This window comes from Procambarus clarkii, chromosome 5 (assembly GCF_040958095.1).
Source record: "Procambarus clarkii isolate CNS0578487 chromosome 5, FALCON_Pclarkii_2.0, whole genome shotgun sequence".
In the NCBI taxonomy this organism is placed as follows: domain Eukaryota; kingdom Metazoa; phylum Arthropoda; class Malacostraca; order Decapoda; family Cambaridae; genus Procambarus; species Procambarus clarkii.
Window position 1 is genome coordinate 42,540,139 of NC_091154.1, and position 14,160 is coordinate 42,554,298.

Here is a 14,160-nt window from a genome sequence, read left to right on the forward strand (position 1 = left end):
TCAAAGAAAATGGTATCGAGGCTGAGAATCAGAAAACCACCCAGGGAGAAGGTGGTAATAGTTTTCTGGATGAGAATGCCACAATAAAAGCAACATTTGCGGAAATACTAAAAAAAAAATAACTCTGAAGTAATGACTGCAGTGATGGAGGTGGCCATGAAAGCAGCCACCTCGCAGGAGGCGGCACGCTCCACTAGCCAACTGCTGGAAAGGAACAGATCAGTGGTTGCTGTGGGTATTAAGGAGCAGGAAGGATCTAATAGGACAGAGTGGAGTGACAAGGACAAAGCAGCAGTAAATGAAGTACTAAAGGCACTAGACATGGAAGGGGCTGAGCATAGCATTGAGAAGGTTTTCAGGCTAGGCCGGTACAACAAAGACCGAGACCGAATGATAAAGATAGTGTTTGCAAACGAGAACACAAAGGAGAAGATCCTATCAAGGAAGAGCTCCCTGAAAAACGTGGGAAAATTAAAAAATGTATTCCTCCAGAGAGACATGACAAGGGAGGAGAGAGCCGTGGCGGCAGAAGCAAGGAAGAGGCGCAGGGCGAGAGGGGAAAACCAGGAAGTAACAGCTCCCAACCCAACACCCCCAGAGGCGAGGGGGGAACCCACAACCAGCTACCCAGTAACACCAGAAGGGAGGACAACCCCGCCTCCCTCCACTGCATAGAAAACCCCCCTACCCCAAACCCTCCCTGCCCCCACTCAAATGTTCAGCAAAATCTCCCTCCCCCCACACCCAATCCCCACCCTTCTACCCCTCCCCTCCTCCCGAGTCCTCCCTCCCCCCCTTTCCTTCCCGTCCTCCCTCCCCTTTCACCCCATACCCTCCCTGTCCCTCCCCCTTCACTGGATCCCCCGCCCCTCATCCCAGTATCCTCTGAGACCCTGTTATCCACCTCACAGGTCCTCACACCCATGGAACAGCCTCCCCCACCAGCAGAACACTCACCAAGGAGGCGATTTGAGAAGGGACAGAAGAAAGTGAGCCTCAAAGCGATGTACACAAACATAGATGGAATTACAAATAAAGCAAATGAGCTTGGAGAACTGGTACTAGAGGAAAACCCAGACATAATAGCCCTCACAGAAACAAAGATCACGAAAACGATAACAAATGCAGTGTTCCCACAGGACTATTATGTTATGAGGAAAGAGAGGGAAGGAAGAGGTGGGGGTGGTGTAGCTCTGCTGGTAAGACAAGGCTGGGATTTTGAGGAGATGGATATTCAGGGCTGCGAAGGTTTCAGTGACTACATAGCAGGTACTGTAACAAATGGAGGGAAAAAAATTATAGTCGCAGTCATATATAATCCACCACCAAATGACAGAAGACCTAGACAGGAATATGATAGAAACAACATGGCCACCATTAACATAATAGAAAGAGCAGGTTCTGTTGCTAGCAGGAATGGATCTGGACTACTAATTATGGGAGACTTCAACCATGGGAAGATAGATTGGAAGAACAGAGACCCGCATGGAGGACCAGAAACATGGAGAGCTAAGCTGCTGGACGTGGCAACAAGAAACTTTCTAAGCCAGCACACCAAAGAACCAACAAGAATGAGAGGAGAAGATGAACCAGCAATGCTTGATTTGATATTTACCCTAAATGAATGGGATATAAGGGAAGTTAAGATGGAAGCGCCCTTGGGAATGAGTGATCACAGTGTATTGAACTTTGAGTACCTGGTAGAGCTAGGACTTATCTCCCCCCAAAAAGAACTAGGAATCAAAAGGCTGGCATACCGAAAGGGGAATTATGAACAGATGAGAAGTTTCCTAAGTGAAATACCTTGGGACACAGACCTCAGAGATAAGTCTGTACAGGGTATGATGTACTATGTTACCCAAAAGTGTCAGGAGGCAGTAAACAGGTTCATCCCGGCCCAAAGGGAAAAATCCGAGAAGCAACAGAAGAATCCATGGTATAATAGGGCATGTATGGAAGCGAAGAAACTGAACAAAAAGGCGTGGAGGAACTTCCGGAATAACAGAACACCAGAAGGCAGAGAGAGATACCAGAGAACCAGGAATGAGTACGTCAGGGTGAGAAGAGAAGCAGAGAAAAATTTTGAAAATGATATAGCAAACAAAGCCAAGACCGAACCAAAGCTACTCCACAGTCACATCAGAAGGAAAACAACAGTGAAAGAACAGGTATTGAAACTTAGAACAGGCGAGGACAGGTATACAGAGAATGACAGAGAGGTGTGTGAGGAACTTAACAAGAGGTTCCAGGAGGTCTTCACAATAGAACAGGGTGAGGTCACTGTGCTAGGAGAAAGGGAGGTAAACCAGGCGGCCTTGGAGGAGTTCGAAATTACGAGAGAGGAGGTCAAGAGACACCTGCTGGATCTGGATGTTAGAAAGGCTGTTGGTCCAGATGGGATCTCACCATGGGTACTGAAAGAGTGTGCAGAGGCACTTTGCCTGCCACTCTCCATAGTGTATAGTAAGTCACTAGAGACGGGAGACCTACCAGAAATATGGAAGACGGCGAATGTGGTCCCAATATACAAAAAGGGCGACAGACAAGAGGCACTGAACTACAGGCCAGTGTCCTTGACTTGTATACCATGGAAGGTGATGGAGAAGATCGTGAGAAAAAACCTGGTAACACATCTGGAGAGAAGGGACTTCGTGACAAATCGCCAACATGGATTCAGGGAGGGTAAATCTTGCCTTACAGGCTTGATAGAATTCTACGATCAGGTGACACAGATTAAGCAAGAAAGAGAGGGCTGGGCGGACTGCATTTTCTTGGATTGTCGGAAAGCCTTTGACACAGTACCGCATAAGAGGCTGGTACATAAGCTGGAGAGACAGGCAGGTGTAGCTGGTAAGGTGCTCCAGTGGATAAGGGAGTATCTAAGCAATAGGAAGCAGAGAGTTACGGTGAGGGGTGAGACCTCCGATTGGCGTGAAGTCACCAGTGGAGTCCCACAGGGCTCTGTACTCGGTCCTATCTTGTTTCTGATATATGTAAATGATCTCCCGGAGGGTATCGATTCATTTCTCTCAATGTTTGCGGACGATGCTAAAATTATGAGAAGGATTAAAATAGAAGAGGACTGTTTGAGGCTTCAAGAAGACCTAGACAAGCTGAAGGAATGGTCGAACAAATGGTTGTTCGAGTTTAACCCAACCAAATGTAATGTAATGAAGATAGGCGTAGGGAGCAGGAGGCCAGATACTAGGTATCATCTGGGAGAGGAAATTCTTCAGGAGTCAGAGAAGGAAAAAGACTTGGGGGTTGATATCACGCCAGACCTGTCTCCTGCAGCACATATCAAGCGGATAACATCAGCGGCATATGCCAGGCTGGCCAACATACGAACGGCATTCAGAAACTTGTGTAAAGAATCATTCAGAACTTTGTATACCACATATGTCAGGCCAATCCTGGAGTATGCAGCCCCAGCATGGAGTCCATATCTAGTCAAGGATAAGACTAAACTGGAAAAGGTTCAAAGGTTTGCCACCAGACTAGTACCCGAGCTGAGAGGTATGAGCTACGAGGAGAGACTACGGGAATTAAACCTCACTTCGCTGGAAGACAGAAGAGTTAGGGGGACATGATCACCACATTCAAGATTCTGAAGGGGATTGATAGGGTAGATAAAGACAGTCTATTTAACACAAGGAGAACACGCACAAGGGGACACAGGTGGAAACTGAGTGCCCAAATGAGCCACAGAGATATTAGAAAGAACTTTTTTAGTGTCAGAGTGGTTGACAAATGGAATGCATTAGGAAGTGATGTGGTGGAGGCTGACTCCATACACAGTTTCAAGTGTAGATATGACAGAGCCCGATAGGCTCATGAATCTGTACACCTGTTGATTGACGGTTGAGAGGCGGGACCAAAGAGCCAGAGCTCAACCCCCGCAAACACAACTAGGTGAGTACAACTAGGTGAGTACACACACACACACACACACACACACACACATACACAGGGGCCTCGTAGCCTGGTGGATAGCGCGCAGGACTCGTAATTCTGTGGCGCGGGTTCGATTCCCGCACGAGGCAGAAACAAATGGCCAAAGTTTCTTTCACCCTAAGTGCCCCTGTTACCTAGCAGTAAATAGGCACCTGGGAGTTAGTCAGTTGTCACGGGCTGCTTCCTGGGGTGTGTGTGTGTGGTGTGGAAAAAAAAAAAGTAGTTAGTAAACAGTTGATTGACAGATGAGAGGCGGGCCGAAAGAGCAAAGCTCAACCCCCCGCAAAAACACAACTAGTAAACACAACTAGTAAACACACACACACACACACACACATACACACACACACACACACACACACACACACACACACACACACACACACACACACACACACACACACACACACACACACACACACACACACACACACACACATATATATATATATATATCGTACCTAGTAGCCATAATGCAATTCTCTGCCTATTATGCAAGGCCCGATTTGCTTAATAAGCAAAGTTTTCATGAATTAATTGTTTTTCGACTACCTAACCTACCTAACCTAACCTAACCTAACTTTTTCGGCTACCTAACCTACCTAACCTAACCTAACCTAACTTTTTCGGCTACCTAACCTAACCTAACCTATAAAGATAGCTTAGGTTAGGTTAGGTAGGGTTGGTTAGGTTAGGTCATATATCTACGTTAATTTTAACTCCAATAAAAAAAATTGACCTCATGCATAATGAAATGGGTAGCTTTATCATTTCATAAGAAAAAAATTAGAGAAAATATATTAATTCATGAAAACTTGGCTTATTAGGCAAATCGGGCCTTGCATAGTAGGCCGAGAAGTGCGTTCTGGCTACTAGGTACGACATATATATATATGTCGTACCTAGTAGCCAGAACGCACTTCTCGGCCTACTATGCAAGGCTAGATTTGCGTAATAAGCCAAGTTTTCCTGAATTAATATATTTTCTCTAATTTTTTTCTTTTGAAATGATAAAGCTACCCATTTCATTATGTATGAGGTCAATTTTTTTTTATTGGAGTTAAATTAACGTAGATATATGACCGAACCTAACCAACCCTACCTAACCTAACCTAACCTATCTTTATAGGTTAGGTTAGGTTAGGTACCCGAAAAAGTTAGGTTAGGTTAGGTTAGGTAGGTTAGGTAGTCGAAAAAACAATTAATTCATGAAAACTTGGCCTATTAGGCAAATCGGGCCTTGCATAGTAGGCTGAGAAGTGCGTTCTGGCTACTAGGTACGACATATATATATATATATATATATATATATATATATATATATATATATATATATATATATATATATATATATATTATTAAATATGACCGAAAAAGTAAGATTAATAATTCTAACACGAATTTTCTCAATCTTTCGTACATTACGCTTCACTGTTGGAGGTAAATCAAAAATCACTTCTCCAAAATTCATTTTTATTTCTAGTCTGACGCGACACGGGCGCGTTTTGTAAAACTTATTACATTTTCAAAGACTTCACAAATACACAACTGATTAGAACTTACGTCTCTCTGATATTATATCTACATTTGAGTGAGGTGGGAAGGATGATGTGGCATTAACACAAGACAGAACAGGGGATATTAATAGGGTATTAAAAGTATCAACACAAGACAGAACAGAAAACAATGGGTATTGAATAGAAGTGTTTGTAGAAAGCCTATTGGTCCATATTTCTTGATGCTTCTATATTGGAGCGGAGTCTTGAGGTGGGTAGAATATAGTTGTGCAATAATTGGCTGTTGATTGCTGGTGTTGACTTCTTGATGTGTAGTGCCTCGCAAACGTCAAGCCGCCTGCTATCGCTGTATCTATCGATGATTTCTGTGTTGTTTACTAGGATTTCTCTGGCGATGGTTTGGTTATGGGAAGAGATTATATGTTCCTTAATGGAGCCCTGTTGCTTATGCATCGTTAAACGCCTAGAAAGAGATGTTGTTGTCTTGCCTATATACTGGGTTTTTTGGAGCTTACAGTCCCCAAGTGGGCATTTGAAGGCATAGACGACGTTAGTCTCTTTTAAAGCGTTCTGTTTTGTGTCTGGAGAGTTTCTCATGAGTAGGCTGGCCGTTTTTCTGGTTTTATAGTAAATCGTCAGTTGTATCCTCTGATTTTTGTCTGTAGGGATAACGTTTCTATTAACAATATCTTTCAGGACCCTTTCCTCCGTTTTATGAGCTGTGGAAAAGAAGTTCCTGTAAAATAGTCTAATAGGGGGTATAGGTGTTGTGTTAGTTGTCTCTTCAGAGGTTGCATGGCTTTTCACTTTCCTTCTTATGATGTCTTCGATGAAACCATTGGAGAAGCCGTTATTGACTAGAACCTGCCTTACCCTACAGAGTTCTTCGTCGACTTGCTTCCATTCTGAGCTGTGGCTGAGAGCACGGTCGACGTATGCGTTAACAACACTCCTCTTGTACCTGTCGGGGCAGTCGCTGTTGGCATTTAGGAATGTGCCTAAATGCCAACAGCGACTGCCCCGACAGGTACAAGAGGAGTGTTGTTAACGCATACGTCGACCGTGCTCTCAGCCACAGCTCAGAATGGAAGCAAGTCGACGAAGAACTCTGTAGGGTAAGGCAGGTTCTAGTCAATAACGGCTTCTCCAATGGTTTCATCGAAGACATCATAAGAAGGAAAGTGAAAAGCCATGCAACCTCTGAAGAGACAACTAACACAACACCTATACCCCCTATTAGACTATTTTACAGGAACCTCTTTTCCACAGCTCATAAAACAGAGGAAAGGGTCCTGAAAGATATTGTTAATAGAAACGTTATCCCTACAGACAAAAATCAGAGGATACAACTGACGATTTACTATAAAACCAGAAAAACGGCCAGCCTACTCATGAGAAATTCTCCAGACACAAAGCAGAACGCTTTAAAAGAGACCAACGTCGTCTATGCCTTCAAATGCCCACTTGGGGACTGTAAGCTCCAAAAAACCCAGTATATAGGCAAGACAACAACATCTCTTTCTAGGCGTTTAACGATGCATAAACAATAGGGCTCCATTAAGGAACATATAATCTCTTCCCACAACCAAACCATCGCCAGAGAAATCCTAGTAAACAACACAGAAATCATCGATAGATACAGCGATAGCAGGCGGCTTGACGTTTGCGAGGCACTACACATTAAGAAGTCAACACCAGCAATCAACAGCCAATTAATGCACAACTACATTCTACCCACCTCAAGACTCCGCTCCAATATAGAAGCATCAAGAAATATGGACCAATAGGCTTTCTACAATCACTTCCATTTCAATACCCATTGTTTCGTGTTCTGTCTTGTGTTGATGAAATTAATACCCTATTAATGCCACCTCTTATTCTGTCTTGTGTTGATGAAATTAATACCCTATTAATGCCACCTCACCCCATCCACCTCACTCAAATGTAGATATAAACGAAACCAGGAGATGTGTAAGTTCTATTCAGTTGTGTATTTGTAAACTAAAAGTCTTTGAAAATGTAATAAGTTTTACGAAACGCGCTCGTGTCGCGTCAGACTAGAAATAAAAATGAATTTTGGAGAATTGATTTTTGATTTACCTCCAACAGTGAAAAGAAATGTACGAAAGATTGAGAAAATTCGTGTTAGAATTATTAATCTTACTTTTTCGGTCATATTTAATAATATATATATATATATATATATATATATATATATATATATATATATATATATATATATATATATATATATATATATATATATATATATATATATATATATATATATGTCGTACCTAGTAGCCAGAACTCACTTCTCAGCCTACTATTCAAGGCCCGATTTGCCTAATAAGCCAAGTTTTCCTGAATTAATATATTTACTATAATTTTTTTCTTATGAAATGATAAAGCTACCCTTTTCACTATGTATGAGGTCAATTTTTTTTTATTGGAGTTAAAATTAACGTAGATATATGACCGAACCTAACCAACCCTACCTAACCTAACCTATATATATAGGTAAGGTTAGGTTAGGTAGCCAAAAAAAAGCTAGGTTAGGTTAGGTTAGGTAGGTTAGGTCGACGAAAAAAACATTAATTCATGAAAACTTGGCATATTAGGCAAATCGGGCCTTGCATAGTAGGCTGAGAAGTGAGTTCTGGCTACTAGGTACGACACATATATATATATATATATATATATATATATATATATATATATATATATATATATATATATATATATATATATATATATATATATATATATATACATATATATACATATATATATATATATATATATATATATATATATATATATATATATATATATATATATATATATATATATATAATTGAAAACTCACACCCCAGAAGTGACTTGAACCCATACTGCCAGAAGGAATCTGCAACTGATGTACAGGATCCCTTAACCACTCGACCATCACGACCGGACAAAGGAGGATGGTAGCCGAGGCTAATTCCCCATCCACCCGCCGACACTCTGATGGTAATCTTGGGCATGGCATTTTATCAAATCACATCATTATTTGGGGCACACATGAAGAATACAAATGCGAACAAGCCTGAACGGTCTCCAGGCATATTTGAAACTGAAAACTCACACCCCAGAAGTTTTCAGTTGCATATATGCCTGGGAACCATTCAAGCTTGTTCGCATTTGTGTTCCTCATGTGTGCCCCAAATAATGATGTGATTTGATAAAATGCCATGCCCAAGATTACCATCAGAGTGTCGGCGGGTGGATGGGGAATTAGCCTCGGCTACCATCCTCTTTTGTCCGGTCGTGATGGTCGAGTGGTTAAGGGATCCTGTATATCAGTTGCAGAGTCCTTCTGGCTGTATGGGTTCGAGTCACTTCTGGGGTGTGAGTTTTCAGTTGCATATACAACTGAATATATATATATATATATATATATATATATATATATATATATATATATATATATATATATATATATATATATATATATATATATATATATATCATTACTCATACTGTTACTTGTCGTACCTGTATGAGTACTTGTACTACTTGTAGTACCCGTATGAGTACCTGTACTACTTGTCTAAAAGTTTGAGCTAGGAATAATGTTTCATTTAAGCTTCAAAACTTTACTTTTGATGGTAACTAAAACATAGAACTATATTTCTAGAATTTAAAGCCAAGATCTTTCTTGTATATAATATCACAACTCATCCCTTATGAACGTACATTTTGCACGCATGTGCAATAGATACACCTTGCACGCATACGCAGTATATACACATCTTGCACGCATGCGCAATACAAACACATTGCACGCATGTGCAATAGATACACCTTGCACGCATGCGCAGTATATACACATCTTGCACGCATGCGCAATACAAACACATTGCACGTATGCGCAACTGATACACCTTGCGCACATGCATAATAGATGCACCTTGCAAGCATGCGCAAGAAACACGTAACACGCATGAGCAATACAAACAATTCATCACACCTCATTCTAGAAGATTTTCTTGAATATTATGATGAACTGTGTGTGGCAACCCCAGTCATGCATCGTGCCTCAGGCGTCACGCGAAGCATCGACCAGTTTCACCTCTTACTTTGATCTCTGGTGAGTTTTCTCTCTCCTACTCACCAAGCTGGACTCACCTGCCTGGACTTACCTATATTATTCAATAACATATTTAATATTTTACAAATTGTTTATTTTGTTTGCTCCTTGTTAGGGACAGTTTAGATTATGTAGTTCAGTTTTAATTTATTTACTATTGAATGGAGAAAAAACACTTGAATGCACACAGAGAATGATGGCAAAGTTAAAACTAGTAGAAACCGTTCACGTAATTGGAAGACAGTTCACTACGCACGATGCTACGCGCGATCTATTCTCCTTTGCAAATGCCGGCACCACATTAGCAACCCTCCATGACTCCGGTATTCTGTTCGACTCTAGTGATTTAGTGCATATGCAATACGAGGGCTCATTAAGCTTTTCTTTACATTCTTTAAGCACTCTGGCAAACACTTCATCTGGCCTTGGGGACTTGTTTGGTGTGGTAATGTTTGCTTAACAACTTCTTCTCTAGTAACGACTAAACTAGTCAAACTGTCCATTTTACTACCTAGATAGATTTTCTTTGCTAAACCATTATTTATCCAGGTCTTTCCTAAACCAGTATCCCACCTGTAAGCACACTATTTAGTTATCATCAAGCATATCTAGAGACCAAGTAGTTATTAAAAATAGCACATTTCTTTGTCGTTTTCAGTGACCTCATCTGCCTTATTTTTCAATGGCCCTGTCTTCTCTCTGTTTCCCTCCATCCATCCTACCTCTTCCTCCCTCCATCCTATCGCTCCCTCCCTCTTTCCGTCTCTCCCCTCTCAATCACCGGTAATTGCCGACTCTCACACAACTTTTCCCACTTTCTTACCTCCCCTCATACTCTTCTCTCTCACCTTGTCCTTTTCCTCTCTTTCTCCCTCACTCCTCTCCCCCCTCATTCTTCCCTCCCCCAGGGGAGACGAGGTATTCTCCGAGGTCCTTAACGAATGTAAACATGAAATGTTTGAGCCTTTGTTCTTAAATCTATGCCAGGATTCCTAAAGAATGTTTGTGGGCTTTTGTCATGTTCTCCAGGGTTCTTAAAGAATGCTAAGACCAACTTATATAATTACTTGTTTAGATTATTTATATAGAATTTTAAGTGATTTGGTCACTGCGTGTTTCATTGTCGAACTGGACCAGGATGGGACAAGCAGTTAGGAGCCCAATTATGAAACCTATCCATCTTCCCCGGATGATAACGGCTTAACTCTGTATTAAACAGTTTACGAGCATGACACTTCACAACCCGAGGTTATTGTTGTTATAAACACCCTCGTAGCGCTCCGGAGCACTTAAACTACATTTTATTATTATTATTATTTATTCAGAATGAAACATTCATTTTCAGTAGTTTTATATATATTTATATTTCTTGAGTATTCACTTGTCATAAGTGACTATGAATTAAGATGTTGATTTCATTAATGTTATATATTATTCATTTGAGAGGGATTTAATTCCTGTTATATATTATTCATTTAAGAAGGATTGTTATACAAGTTAATACTAATATTTATTACATATTCAATATGTTAGCATAACTTCCCAGTAGAGACGAGAGTTAGAGCGGCGCGCAGGTACATAAGAACAGAAGAACATCAGAACATAGTAATCAAGCAAACAGCAGAAGGCCTACTGACCCATATGAGGCAGCTCCAATTTATATCCACACAAACTCATTAATATATATGTCTAACCTAAGCTTGAAACAATCAATGGATCCTACTTCTATTATGTTACGTGATAATTGGTACCACAAATCCACGACCCCTGTTACTGAACCAATATTTACCCAGGTCTTTCCTAAACCAGTATTTACCCAGGTCTCTCCTGAATATAAACGTATCCAATTTATATCCATAGTTTCGTGTTTTATTATGTTTAAAATAAGCTTATGTGTGCTAATTAATTTCCTGGAGAGATTTATTATTGTTTATTTAACAGTTATTGTTGGCATTATGTTAGTAAATATTCATGTGAAATGTGTCTCGTCTGTCTGTTGACTGTTGCAGACTATGCAGGTATGCCACGTGTCTGTCTGTTGACTGTTGCAGACTATGCAGGTATGCCACGTGTCTGTGTGTTGACTGTTGCAGACTATGCTGGTATGCCACGTGTCTGTGTGTTGACTGTTGCAGACTATGCTGGTATGCCACGTGTCTGTCTGTTGACTGTTGCAGACTATGCAGGTATGCCACGTGTCTGTGTGTTGACTGTTGCAGACTATGCTGGTATGCCACGTGTCTGTGTGTTGACTGTTGCAGACTATGCTGGTATGCCACGTGTCTGTGTGTTGACTGTTGCAGACTATGCTGGTATGCCACGTGTCTGTGTGTTGACTGTTGCAGACTATGCTGGTATGCCACGTGTCTGTGTGTTGACTGTTGCAGACTATGCTGGTATGCCACGTGTCTGTGTGTTGACTGTTGCAGACTATGCTGGTATGTCACGTGTCTGTGTGTTGACTGTTGCAGACTATGCTGGTATGTCACGTGTCTGTGTGTTGACTGTTGCAGACTACGCTGGTATGCCACGTGTCTGTGTGTTGACTGTTGCAGACTATGCTGGTATGCCACGTGTCTGTGTGTTGACTGTTGCAGACTATGCTGGTATGCCACGTGTCTGTGTGTTGACTGTTGCAGACTATGCTGGTATGTCACGTGTCTGTGTGTTGACTGTTGCAGACTATGCTGGTATGTCACGTGTCTGTGTGTTGACTGTTGCAGACTATGCTGGTATGCCACGTGTCTGTGTGTTGACTGTTGCAGACTATGCTGGTATGCCACGTGTCTGTGTGTTGACTGTTGCAGACTATGCTGGTATGTCACGTGTCTGTGTGTTGACTGTTGCAGACTATGCTGGTATGCCACGTGTCTGTGTGTTGACTGTTGCAGACTATGCTGGTATGCCACGTGTCTGTGTGTTGACTGTTGCAGACTATGCTGGTATGTCACGTGTCTGTGTGTTGACTGTTGCAGACTATGCTGGTATGCCACGTGTCTGTGTGTTGACTGTTGCAGACTATGCTGGTATGCCACGTGTCTGTGTGTTGACTGTTGCAGACTATGCTGGTATGTCACGTGTCTGTGTGTTGACTGTTGCAGACTATGCTGGTATGTCACGTGTCTGTGTGTTGACTGTTGCAGACTATGCTGGTATGCCACGTGTCTGTGTGTTGACTGTTGCAGACTATGCAGGTATGCCACGTGTCTGTGTGTTGACTGTTGCAGACTATGCTGGTATGCCACGTGTCTGTGTGTTGACTGTTGCAGACTATGCTGGTATGCCACGTGTCTGTGTGTTGACTGTTGCAGACTATGCTGGTATGTCACGTGTCTGTGTGTTGACTGTTGCAGACTATGCAGGTATGCCACGTGTCTGTGTGTTGACTGTTGCAGACTATGCTGGTATGCCACGTGTCTGTGTGTTGACTGTTGCAGACTATGCAGGTATGCCACGTGTCTGTGTGTTGACTGTTGCAGACTATGCTGGTATGCCACGTGTCTGTGTGTTGACTGTTGCAGACTATGCAGGTATGCCACGTGTCTGTGTGTTGACTGTTGCAGACTATGCTGGTATGCCACGTGTCTGTGTGTTGACTGTTGCAGACTATGCTGGTATGCCACGTGTCTGTGTGTTGACTGTTGCAGACTATGCTGGTATGCCACGTGTCTGTGTGTTGACTGTTGCAGACTATGCTGGTATGCCACGTGTCTGTGTGTTGACTGTTGCAGACTATGCTGGTATGCCACGTGTCTGTGTGTTGACTGTTGCAGACTATGCTGGTATGCCACGTGTCTGTGTGTTGACTGTTGCAGACTATGCTGGTATGCCACGTGTCTGTGTGTTGACTGTTGCAGACTATGCTGGTATGCCACGTGTCTGTGTGTTGACTGTTGCAGACTATGCTGGTATGCCACGTGTCTGTGTGTTGACTGTTGCAGACTATGCTGGTATGCCACGTGTCTGTGTGTTGACTGTTGCAGACTATGCTGGTATGCCACGTGTCTGTGTGTTGACTGTTGCAGACTATGCTGGTATGCCACGTGTCTGTGTGTTGACTGTTGCAGACTATGCTGGTATGCCACGTGTCTGTGTGTTGACTGTTGCAGACTATGCTGGTATGCCACGTGTCTGTGTGTTGACTGTTGCAGACTATGCTGGTATGCCACGTGTCTGTGTGTTGACTGTTGCAGACTATGCTGGTATGCCACGTGTCTGTGTGTTGACTGTTGCAGACTATGCTGGTATGCCACGTGTCTGTGTGTTGACTGTTGCAGACTATGCTGGTATGCCACGTGTCTGTGTGTTGACTGTTGCAGACTATGCTGGTATGCCACGTGTCTGTGTGTTGACTGTTGCAGACTATGCTGGTATGCCACGTGTCTGTGTGTTGACTGTTGCAGACTATGCTGGTATGCCACGTGTCTGTGTGTTGACTGTTGCAGACTATGCTGGTATGCCACGTGTCTGTGTGTTGACTGTTGCAGACTATGCTGGTATGCCACGTGTCTGTGTGTTGACTGTTGCAGACTATGCTGGTATGCCACGTGTCTGTGT